Consider the following 13,302-nt stretch of genomic DNA (forward strand, 5'->3'; position numbering starts at 1 on the left):
AATACTAATTCTAAGTATTGTGTCGGAAGTGCGTAGCAACTTGCTACGCATTTACGACGGGTGAATTATATTTGTATTTGAATTATATTTAAACGTTTAATTATTATTATTATTAACTATTGCGTTGGAAATGCGTAGTAACTTGCTACGCATTTCCGACGGAACTATTATTTATTTGTTGGGATTAGATTTATATGTTAAATTCATTTAAATATTAATTATTGCGTCAGAAATGCGTAGCAACTTGCTACGCATTTATGACGAAATATTTCTCATTATACTTAGATTATATTTTAATGTTTAATCAGCATTATTAGTAATTATTGCGTAGGAAATGCGTAGTAACTTACTACGCATTTCCGACGGAACTATTTGGAATTAGATTTATATGTTAAATTCATTTAAATATTAATTGTTGCGTCAGAAATGCGTAGCAACTTGCTACGCATTTATGACGAAATATTTCTTATTGTACTTAGATTATATTTTAATGTTTAATCAACATTATTATGAATTATTGCGTAGGAAATGTGTAGCAACTTGCTACGCATTTGTGATGGAAAATTTATTGCGTAGGAAATGTGTAGCAACTTGCTACGCATTTGTGATGGAAAATTTATTACCATATTTAAATATTTAACTAGTTTTATTATTACCATATTTTAAATATTTAAATTTATACCAAATTATTTTCGGTACCCGCTATTTGGCGTTTTCGGTACCGGTACTTTCAATTCGGTATGGATCATATTTGGTCTTAAAGTCTGGTCTGGTTTTATATGATAGGAACTGTAAACCAAACAGTTCCTAATGATTTTAAACCGGACTGTGAACACCCCTACCCCACACTTGAGCTTACATCTTTTAATGGCACCGATAACCGGTAACCGGCCAATAACACCCACACCCGAGACGGCACTGTTAACCGGCCGACAACACCAACATCAGAACTCTTCTCGACTTCAAACCAACAGCCGCAGAGGGGAGCCGGCAAGGCGGCGGTGTGACAACCGGTAATTAACGACTTCTAATTACGTGATTAATAAGCGTTTAGACTATAATAAATAGTGTTTAAGACACGAATTAACTTAATTAGGCTTTTGGAATCCCTCCGACACCCCCTTCACGCACACCCCAATATCCCTGCCCCCACCCTTTTTGCTTCAGTTCAACCACCAGAATCACCCACATCTCCATAATGATAAATGATAACGAACTGATGCCATACAAAATACTGACCATGCCGACAAATACGAACTGTATACGTATAATTTAAACTTATGGATCTTGTTTTACGAAACTATCATGCTTCCAAACGTCACAACACGCAAACGTGAATGAAAAACGCAACTGCAGGAACGCACCGACAACGAAACGGAAGCATCGGATGCGTATTATCTTTAAAAATTGAAATATTATGATGTACTTAGCTCCGTAATCGAATTTTACCATCCTTAGTTGAAAACGGATCGAAAAAAATGGATTTAAAAGCGACAAACGGAACACTTCACGCGTTTTAACGCAACCGACAAAATACACGTCAAACCTCAATTTCCGACGTATTTTTTTTAGCATTCTCGACTTAACGTCATATTTTATGACAAAACGACGATCGGGTTCGAGAAACGAGCTTCAGAAACATTGTAGAAACTACGTAGCTAATATAATCACTTCTCATTTGCAGAAACATTCATATAGTTTCTGATGTGCACAAAATGCAACATATAAATTACATCAATTGTGGCATAAAACTAACCCTTTTTAGTACTAATGTTTGGAAAAGTGTGTTTTTCTCTTCCTTTTGTATTTTCAGGATTAAATGAGCTCAAATGAACAAAAGAAGCAAAAAAGGCAGCTAAATCTAACATAGATACAAGAAAAGGAACAAACATGGCATGGCCGACCCCCCGACAGCATCTTCCCAAGCAAAACAAGAGAACAGAAGGCTGAACACGCCCCGTGCTCTGTGAGCACGGGGGCGTGCCCAAGTGTCAGCAGAAAAGACAAAGGTGTAGAAGCTTCTATCGCCCACCACGGGGCCGTGCTCAGAGGACACAGGGCCGTGGTCAACTATAAGATTCGCAGAATCCAGGCAAATCTTGATAGTATAGATACGCTTCTACACATGGGGTCGTACTCAGCGGACACGGGGGCGTGGTCAACTAATGCAGACAAACTGCAATTAATGAAGAAAGAGAGAAGGATGGACACAAGGCCGTGCCCAACGGACATGGGGCCATGCCCGAGCTTCTGTTCATCCTATAAATAGGAGTGGTTAGATCACTTGCAACTCATCTCATGGCACACCACCTCTCTCACACTTCACCCACCACCCACCACCATCACAACACCATCATCCACCACCATCATCCATTGTCCATCATAGAGTGTGTGAGTCATCTCGGGATCCAAGATTGATCGTAAGAGTCCTTGACAATCAAAGGTCATGTTTGCCTAAGTCTCTTACATCACTTGGTGAAGACAAGTGTTTAGTATAATACTTTTTATTTTTAATCTTTTCACACTTTTTATTTGGTCATGTATTAATGACTTTAATAACTAGTTTCTTATGTTGAAGGTGATTCTTCCTTATCGTTTGTCCGTGGTGTCTTGGCATTATTTTACTGTCTATATAAAATAAAAGATTTTCACCATTCATGTCTCCACGGTCTATATGGAGATATGTTGGCTACCTGGTCGGGGGTTAAGGGAACGGTTTGGTAAGAGTCTTGCCATTGTTTAGTGTATAGATCCTGCAAAGGACCTGGGTCAAATTTAGTAGGACCTCCTTCAATACCAACCGGTATTGGATGGCGGGGTTCCAAACTCTTTGATCCCCTCATAAGTTAAACTACTATTAAAACTTTAACCCGGCTACTTAGGACTGTATCCCTGCTGACTCAGACTACTTAGCCAAGGGTAACGTCACCTTCAAAAGAGGGGCCTACCACATTATGCATTAATAACTTAATTAATTATCTTTCAATAATCCGACCCTTTAGGATTGTATGCTTGCTGACTCAAACTACTGGGTTGAGGGTAACGTCACCTTCAAAAGAGGGGCCTACTACAATAACTAAGATAATCTCTTAAAATGTGCAAAAGTGCGGAAATAATCAAAGGTTACACTACACACGAGTCGGATCCAAGTGATTCATCTTGTCTATCTGTTTTATTTTTATTTTATTTTTCAGCATTTTAGTTAATTTTATTTTTGTAGTTTAAAAATCTTTTTCTAACTTTTGATTTGATTAGAGTTGAGGATAAACCGGTACTAAAAGCTCTTGTGTCCTTGGACGACCTCGGTATCTTACCAACACTATACTACGCTCACGATGGGTGCACTTGCCCATATGTGTGTTTAGTGTTAGTAAATATCGTGTTTTATAAATTTAAAACTTGGCTAAAAAAGTGTAAAAGGGCTTAAAATATACACCTAAAACCTATCACACCTAACACGCATCAAGTTTTTTGCGCCGTTGTCGGGGACACAAGGATTTTAAGAAAGTTAGGAATCAACGGCCTAATCGTTTTTTCTAAATTTTTCTTTTCTTTTTAGGATTTTCGTAATTTTTCAGTTCCTGCAGAGCTCAGCACGGGCCGTGCCTGGTCGGACACGGGCCATGCCAAGCATTGTTACTGGCAGTTTTTATTTTCCGAGTTATAGAGAGTTGAGCACGGGGCCGTGTCGGTACAACACGAGGCCGTGTCCAACTCCCCATTAACAGGGATCCGGAAAACAATCACTGTATCTCCGACCACGGGCCGTGTTAATCTGAGCACGAGGCCGTGGTGAACCTTCTGACTAACATTCTTTTCTGTTTTTATTGCAGGACTTGGAACTCAGGCGCCACATTTGCATTCGCCACGTAGTGTATGAGCTCCAGTTCCAGTAGAGACATAAAAGAACCCCTAGACGAACCCGAAAGCTTTCTACGAAAGAGACTCAAAGCTAAAAACCAAGAGAAAGTTTCGAGGGACCTACTTCCAATGGCAGACCAACGTACCCTCATGGATTACCTACGACCCACCGTAGGTAATCTAGGCGCCGTTATCAATGCACCGAATGTCGAAGCCAACAACTTCGAACTTCGGCCACATTTGATACAAATGCTTCAAAACTCCGCAACCTTCCATGGGCTTGCGGACGAGGATCCCATCTACATATTACTAATTTCTTAGAAATATGTGATACCTTTCGGATCAATGGAGCATCTAACGACGCCATCCGCCTTCGAATGTTTCCATTTTCACTAAAAGACCGAGCTAAGGCTTGGCTCAACGCCCTCCCAGTTAGCTCGGTAAACACCTGGGATGAACTAGCCCAAAAGTTTCTATATAAGTATTTCCCTCCTGCTAAAACGGCTAAATTAATGACTGAAATTAATACATATTCACAAGAGGATGGGGAATCCTTATATGAAACTTGGGAAAGGTTCAAGGAGCTACTAAGAAAGTGTCCTCATCACGGTCTTGCGGTGTGGCAACAAGTATTCACGTTCTACAATGGGTTGTTACCACACACAAGCCAAACACTTGACTCTAGCTCTGGGGGACTTTTAGGTAATCGTCGCCCAAATGAAATATATAATCAAATTGAGGAAATTGCTCAAACCAATTTTCAGTGGCACACTCCCCGAGGCAATAAATCTATTGCCCCGGGCGCCCATAAGGTTGATGAAAGCACTTCTTTACAAGCCCAAATCGAGGCCCTTTCTTCAAAAATCAAAAAACTAGAAATGACAAAAACCGCCTCGGTCATGGCTTGTGAAGGGTGTGGTGGGCCACACCAAAATTGGAGTTGTATGAAAGAGTTAGATGATCAAACAGAGTCGGTAAACTACATTGATAATAGACCTAGGCCGCCGGGTCCTCCAACAGGTACCTACAACCAAGGATGGTGTAACCACCCTAACCTTGGTTGGAGAGAACCCGACAATAGTGGTAACCAACAAAATCTAAACCAACGAACAAACTTTCAACAACCAAGAAACGAGTCACAAAATTTCTCTCAACAACAAGGTGGACGAGAAAGGCTTGAAGATATTGTATCTCGCCTCATCTCCGACAACGAAAAGAAAAACTCGGATCGATTTCAACAATTGGAATCGAATTTTAGAAATCAACAAGCTAGTATACAAAACATTGAAAAACAATTAAATCATATAGCTCAGAATTTCTCCGAGAGACTACAAGGCGCGTTACCAAGTAATACCGAAACCAACCCGAAAGCACAAGTCCATCTCATAACATTGAGAAACCGTACCGTGGGTTCCGAAGAGGCTCCACCACCGCCGAATAAAGAAGCACAGCTCCGCCCCAACAAGAGAAGGCTTCTCCACCAATTCAAGAGCCTACTAAGGCTCCTCCGGTTCCATACCCCGGTCGGTTAATTCGTCAAAAGACCGATGAGCAATGCGCAAAGTTTGAAAATTTATTAAAACAATTGCATGTTAATATTCCATTTATCGAAGTCCTAACTCAAATGCCTAAATATTCAAAATTTATGCGGGACTTCCTCACTCATAAAAGGAAAATTGAATCATTGCAATTAGTTAACTTAGGTAAAGAATGCTCCGCCTTACTACTCAACAAACTCCCGCAAAAGAAGATTGATCCTGGAAGCTTCACGATTCCTTGATCAATTGGGGAATCCCCAATTCGCAATGCACTAGCCGATCTTGGGGCTAACATAAACCTCATGCCCACTTCAATGTTCAAATGACTCGGCCTAGGAAAAACGAGCCCTACAAAGATGAGCATACAACTTGTCGACCGATCCGTCAAATATCCACAAGGTGTCGCTGAAAATCTATTGGTCAAAGTCGAAAATTTCATCTTCCCGGCCGACTTTGTCATACTAGACATGGAAGAAGACGCCGAAGTCCCTCTCATCCTGGGGAGGCCATTTCTAGCCACAACACAAGCAGTGGTGGACATGAATGACGGAACACTAACATTGAAGTTTGGAGAAGAGGAAGCGAAGTTTGGGGTTGGAAAATGTAGGATCGGACTTCGACCTAAACGAGTCGTTCGGAAGAGCTCAAATCCGTTTCAGCGGCGGAAACAAAGAAACGGACGTATACACAGCTTGTTTCACACTTTAATCCTCTCGTATATTGATATTACAACGATTACAGTACAAGAAAATACCGGCAGCACCTCGGTATCAATTCCGAACCACGTTACAAATGAATTGACAATTAAGCCTATATATAGTATTTAGGAACCGCCCCAAATGACAGGACACAAAGGCGGTTCAACTAACTTGCCATAAAGGCGGTTCCACCATGTTGCCTTAAACGCGGTTCCACATGGTTGACGTATAAGCGATCTGACAAACATCTTCAAAAGCGATTAGACATGTTGACTTTCATGAGCATGTTATTTTCTTGTGAACTCTTGTCATATACTCTCATTGGACCTTTCACTTGATGTAGGCTTCTAGTTGGATGATCATTTGGTGACTTTCTATTGGACCATTTTCTCATTTGTCTTGAGTGAACTTTCAAGACTTGTTGTGAAGCATGATTTAAACGGCCACTTTTGTAATATTTGAATGATGACATCACTTGTGATGTCACCTAGGTGATGTCACTCGTGATGTCATCCCCGATCAGATCCGCACCGTAGCCTAGACTTGACACTAAGACGAAGCCGACAGATGACTGCACCAACAGACTCCCCCTCAGATGTTGACGAGTCTAAAGTGTCGAGTCTTCAACGACTTCAGTCTTTATCAGTCTTTGGACTTCTCTCTCTCTATCTTCAGACTCCCCCTCTCGATTTGCTGGCATTTCTTTGATCTTCAGCAACATCTTCAGGATCGACGTCTGGCTTTCCTGCAAAAACTCTACCTCAGAGTAAATTTCTTTCACATATATTTATCAAAACATATGAACTTACATCAATCCAGATTCTTATTCAAAACAGACTCAGATTGTGATGAACCACTTGAAAAGGTTTGATTATGAAAAACATTTTAATTGCACACACACACTCCTCCTCAAGAATTGCTCATCATGTTTAGCACTCGGAATTTTGAAAATCAGCCATCCAACATCAGTTGTCGAAAATCTTTTTGACTTTTTCAAAATTTATGCTAAAACACACTTAAAATCTTTTTGTATTTTGAAATAAAGAAACTAAAATGCAGAAATAAACTATTTACAAACAAGATTTTTGTGAGCTCGTGCAAGAGGATCATATCAGTTTTGAGACAAATCACCAACACCGTTAAGCTTTAAACATTCTTAGTTTTAAACAATTTGCCTAGATTGTCAGTATGTTTGTCCACTTGAATTTTCAACACAAATTTCAATCGATTCGAGATACGATATTAATGTTTTAGAGACTTAAACTTAATTGTGTATCACTCCACTTGAATATACTCCCGTATCCAGATCCCAAATATTCAGTCTTACAGGTGAGTATACCACAGATGATATCTGTAAAGGGGTTAAATGCGAAACCGTGAGAGCTCAGGTCAGAACTTCCGTTCAGCAGAGAGATGACGGTTCGACTTTTGGTGGGTCCCCTTTAGAGGATCTTTTTGCATTTCAACAGCAGCGACTATCAATTTTATTGTTTCATCAGCATGCTGAGGGCGAAGCTTATGTTTCAAAGCTTTAGCAGAAAGTATTATCCGGGGACTAGGTCAGTACTTCCATACAGCAGAAGTCCCAGGATAATACCCCAGATATCACTGAGTATAAAGACCTAGTATCTCAGAATACGGGACCTTTCAAACAAGATTTCGGGGGTTACCCATATATCCAAGAATAGTTACCCACAAATTAAGCAAGTTTGATTTAGGTTTATATCTCGTTTCAATTTACTAAATGTGCGAAAATCTACTGACACATCCGCAGTAATATCGTTTAACACTTTTTAACTTTTCATTTCTTTAGCGTGCCGTGATAGTCCACTGATGTACTATCATTTCCTCTTTTTCGCAACAAAACTCATTTTTGAATTTTATCATGTTTTTGGCTTTTTCAAATTTTCAAATGTTTTTGGATTTTCTGAAATTTCCCTACTCCCCCTAAAATGCAAACACATTTTAAAGAAAATTTGAAAACTTCTAAATTTTTACCTACTAGAAACATAAAAAGTAAAACAAACTATACAGAAACTTGACAACTGACACTGAATCACATCAAATCGCCATTCACTAGGCATAAACAATCTGAACTCCCCCTATCACACATCATTTTCTCGTTTAGATTTCAAAACACTTAAGTTTGTTTTAATCAAAATGATTTTTCCGGAAAATGAATTTGTGTTGATAACAACCACTTGTAGGTTTATCAATCTTAAAAACGGGGATGTGGTTCATCATCTTGTCTATCTTTTGTCATGAATAGTAAATCAAGTACAAATTAATGTCCCTGATTTACCATTTGCATTCAATAGTTTCCTGTACCACTTGTAAATGTAATCACTTCACAGTATCCAAGCATCTCAAAATTTAACCACAATTACCACTTGTGGGATCAAGATTACCACTTGTAGATACAATGGTTACCACTTGTAGGAATGTGACCTCTACATTACCATTTTTCAACCAAAATGCCGATTCCTGCTTCGCACTAACCATCTTGGAAGCTCCGGCATAGTCTTTTAACCTGTAAACAAAAACATTTAAGCATTAAACACAAACATTCAAACTTCTCAAATACTAGAAGGATGCCGATTCATGATCCACGATATAAACTTGGGATCTCCGGCGTAGTCCTAAGACTATCATGGAAAACAAACATCCATCCAAGTCTTCTCAGACTTGATGGATTTCAACTCCTGAGCAGTCGGGTTATATGTAGCCTTTTTCGTGGCGTAAAAATCTTTGACCCCCTTTGCTCTTCCACTCAACATTTTCCCAAATATCTTTTTAACATTCCCGTTGAATGTTTTTTCGACATCAAAATCATTCTTTTCTTTGTAGAACTGATTCGAAATCTCAGTTTTTCCCACTTTCTTCTTTACTTCCTCAAACTTCAATGATGGAAACTCCTCATCATTTACCAACATCTTCTTTTCAACCTGTGGCTCCTCTGGCTTTGTGGAACCAGATTCATCGCCGACATTTACTTCATCTTTCTTTGCAACCCAGACCTGGTTGTCCTTTCCTTTCTTCTCATACTTGTTCTTTTGTGAACATTCACCAACCTCGAATTTTGAATTCTCAAACATTCTAAGTTTTTCAGTCGGTGGTTCAACATCAACAACTTTCTCTTTCAACTTCTGAGACACTCCCTGTTTTGCTTTGGCATTCTGTGTACAGTTCCATGCAATGTGACCAACTTCATTGCATCTGTAACAGGTACGAGTCTCTCTTTGATAAAACACTTCAGCTCCATTTCTCTTTCTTTCAGCAAGAAACTCCTGGTTTGACTGTTTCCAGAACGGTTTCTTCTGTTCTTCATCCGAACTTCCACCTGATACAAATTCAGTTTTTGTTTTAGAATTTTTATCATTTTTATGGTTTTCTGGTGGAATAAAACCAAGACCTTTCTTTTTGTAGCTACGATTTTGGTTAGGTTTCTTTTGAAAAACAGAACCAGAATTGTTGCCCTTTTTCTTATTTAAACGTTGCTGAACTCTAGAAGTATATTTTTTAGGTTTTTCAACACTTTTCAAACCTTTTAATTCTGAAATATTGATTTCTGTTAGTTTGAAAGTTTTGTTTATTAATTCCGTTTTAATACTCATTATAGGGATCTCTTTATTGTAATATAATTTGTCCGAACCTTTCAAAGTATAAACAACTTCGAATGATTCATCATTCGAATTTGACTGTGAAAGCAAAAATTCTAAACTATAAGACCGTTTAACCGACGAATTTGAACTTTTGACTGACGACTTTGACCCTTCAGACTCAGATTTCGACTCGGACTCCTCATCAATATCCAACACCTGATCGACCACCTTTTTAATTAACTCAGACTCATGATCAGTATCAGACGAGGTAAACGTGACATCAATATTGTCTGGTAAAACTTCAGTTGTGTCGGTTTTTAACTGAATATTAACTGCTTTCTCCAATTGCTCCTCATTTGGTTTCCTAGGAGAATACCCATCCCAAATTGGAGGTGGACACTTGTTATAGCTAACAGTCGTTTTCTTACCACAGTCATTCTTCTTCTTTTGCTTCTCATCTTGAAAAGCTTCTAAACCTGCAACAGTTGGATAAACACGATCAATAAGATAATCAGAAGTAGTGTAGCTTAACAACAACCTCCTAATTCTCTCATTCTCTATCTTTTCGATTTCCAACTCCTGCTTCCATTTGGCACTCTCTTCAATGTAAAAATTTATTGCCTTTTGTTTCGACATCAAAGTAGCATTCATCATGGTAAGCGCTTGTTCTCTCTCTGAGTTTGTTGTTTGAAGACCAGTTACTGTTCTGTTCAACACGTCGTACGATTCCTTCACATAATTAAGGTTGAACAATAACTGCTCCTTCTTCTTTTCATACTCAGATATGATGTCGTCTTTAGCTGCACAGTTCTTGCAATCTTCCAAGCACTTCTCGCATGGCTTGATAACTTCAATAATCTTCTCAACTTCGATTGTTTTAACAACTTCAATCACCTTTTCCACTTCAACCACCTTTTCTACTTCAATAACAACCTCAGTAATCTTCTCAGCAACATTCTCAGCATTTTGAACATCGCCTTCAGATTCAGTTTGTTGTTCTTTAGCAGCTCATTTTCCCTTCAGTTTCTCCATGCAATCTACAAAATAAACATGAAAACTTTTAGGAGAAAGATGAGTTTTAGCAACATTTATAAGTTTTTCTCCCTCATCATCACTGCTGTTGTGAACTGGTGATTGATCAAAGTGAACAGATTTTTCAGACTCATTATCAGATAAATCAGAAACAGTTGGTGATTTATCAAAAACAACAGCCTTTTCTGAACCAATCTCATTCTGAACACTCTCATCAGAACTAACTGCATATTCAACATTTTCATCTGAATCTGTTGAAATTTCTCCAGATCTTTCAGAAATTTTATCATCAACACCATCTGAACTTTCATCAGATGACACAGATTTTTCATCTCCACTTGATACATTCTCTCCAATAAATCTCATCCAAGTAGCAAACAAATTTGGCTCTCGGACGATCTTTGCAATGAAAGCTTTATAATCTCCATTCTCATCAACAAACATATCCCAACTAAAACCTTCTGGTAGTTTCTCATCATCTTGATCAACAATGCGTGCGGCTGTGGCTTCAGATGATATGAAATCACTCCAGCTGAAATCTACCAAACATGCTCTTTTCGGATCTTCTATCTTTCCTCCGTGAGCTGTTTGAGGTTCTTGGGATCGACCGACTTGCTGATAGATAGCTTTGCGGTAATAATCATCTTTCCCAAATGGATTTTGTGCTCCGCTAGCTTCTCTTCCTTTGCATTCCCGCTTGAAATGGCCTTTCTCCCTGCAACGAAAACACGTAACTTTAGATTTATCAAAACCTAAAGTAGAAACATGTGCATCAAGAAAGTCATTTCTCCCGGTAATGGTTTTGAATTTCTCAGCCCGACGAAGAACACTCGCAAGACACCATTTGATATCCATAAGTTCCATTTCCTCGGCGTCTATTTGATCGTAATCCTCTTTGGTGAGCATGGGATTTCCAATCCGACCAGCAACTAGACCTTCATAGGATAACAGAACTGAACCCAGAAGTGCCATGTGGTCTTTCGCAGTGTCTTCAGAGAAGCTTTGACCTTCTGGAAGGTTGAGAGCTATGTTGCACTGAATTATGTATCCATTTCCGGTTTTCGTACTCTGAGACTGAAAGCTTGTGTTAGTCTCTTTCGGATTCACACTCGGAAACGATGAAAACCCGCTGCTGCTCTTGTTTGAACCCTGATCAGCTTTCTCAGATGAATCTCCAACACTGAAGGCGGTTTGAATCTTTGGACTTCTTTCAGCTTCAGAAACTGGAACACTACCTTTATAGTACATTTTAACATCCTGTTGACCACTAGGACTGTTCATTCTAGCGATCTTTTGCTGTTCAAGATTCTGAGCCTCTAATTTTTCAATAAATTGCCCAATTGTCAGTCCATCATAAACGCCCGTGTTTTTCAAGATCATTAAATACGTTCCCCACTCTTTTTGAGGTAACGCATCAGCCAACTTATCAACATATTCTTCACGACTTTTATCGACACCAATCATTGTTAATGATCTCACTAAGTGACAATATCGTTCAATTAGCGCCTTAGTATCCTCTCCTGGTAAACTGCTAAAAAGATCGAACTCTTTCTTGAGTAATGCCTTTTTGCTTTTAACCATGCTCGCACTACCCTCGAACTTGACCTGAAGAGCATCCCAAATCGATTTAGCTGTTTTGTCGTGTTGTAGCAAGATGAAAATATCTTCTTTGATTGCTTGTTGTAATAAACTGATCATCATTTTCTCTGCTCTGTACATTGCACGTTCTTGATCTGAGAATTCGGATATTTCTTTTACAACATTCATCTCTGTTCTCGGTAACGAATACTTCTTCAAAATGCATTCCCACGATCTGAGATGATTTGCCTGAACCCAGTTTTCAAAACGATCTTTCCACCCGTAGTATTCTTCAATACTCATAAGTTTCGGGGGTTTCTGGGTGGTTCCCGTCTCATTTTCCAGGTTCATAGCTTGAGCAATTGCGGCTGGAGTGCTCGGTGTAGCAAACGCGTTGTAAAAAACAGAATCCATGCTTCAAGAATCAGATAATACTTCGAGCAATACGGTAATGCTTCGGGAAAATACCTGAAAGACAAACAAACAACACAATCAGTTTACGGTATTATCAATTAATAGAAACGAACTGGTACTCGAACTGATGATCAATTCTGTGCGGATTTGAAAGTTGACAAGCTGAGTGAACTAAACGTTGACCAACTGTGCGGACTGAATGACACACTGAGCGGACTGCTTTGACTCGGATCAATTTTCAACAAACAAACTTGGTATGAGCGAACTGATGAACTTTGGACAACGTGAACAATTTTTGAACTCCAAATCGTATGGACTAGAATCGACAAGCGAATGTGACCTTCCACACGATTTCACGCGACCAAAACATAACTTGGATTTCCAAACACCGTATGCGAACAAGTAACACCTGACGAACTGGAACAAACTTTTAAGCAGACATAACTAAGATCAAATGACCCTGTGTTCACCAAACACAATTTGAACTGCCAAACAACCGGAACACTTATAACCAATCACATAAAATCACATAAGCTGTTGAAAAATGGGCGATAATACAACAGATTTAATTGGGCCGCT

The 13,302-nt window shown here is 39.1% G+C and overlaps 1 non-coding gene across 1 annotated transcript; it reads right to left on the reverse strand.

Moving 5' to 3' along the window:
- Window positions 1-4,367: 4,367 nt before the first annotated feature.
- Window positions 4,368-4,474, reverse strand: LOC118486873. The gene has a single exon (XR_004880040.1). It is a non-coding gene; the product is annotated as a small nucleolar RNA R71 (small nucleolar RNA).
- Between the last annotated feature and the right edge of the window lie 8,828 nt (window positions 4,475-13,302).

Source organism: Helianthus annuus, chromosome 14, assembly GCF_002127325.2.
Source record: "Helianthus annuus cultivar XRQ/B chromosome 14, HanXRQr2.0-SUNRISE, whole genome shotgun sequence".
Taxonomy (NCBI): domain Eukaryota; kingdom Viridiplantae; phylum Streptophyta; class Magnoliopsida; order Asterales; family Asteraceae; genus Helianthus; species Helianthus annuus.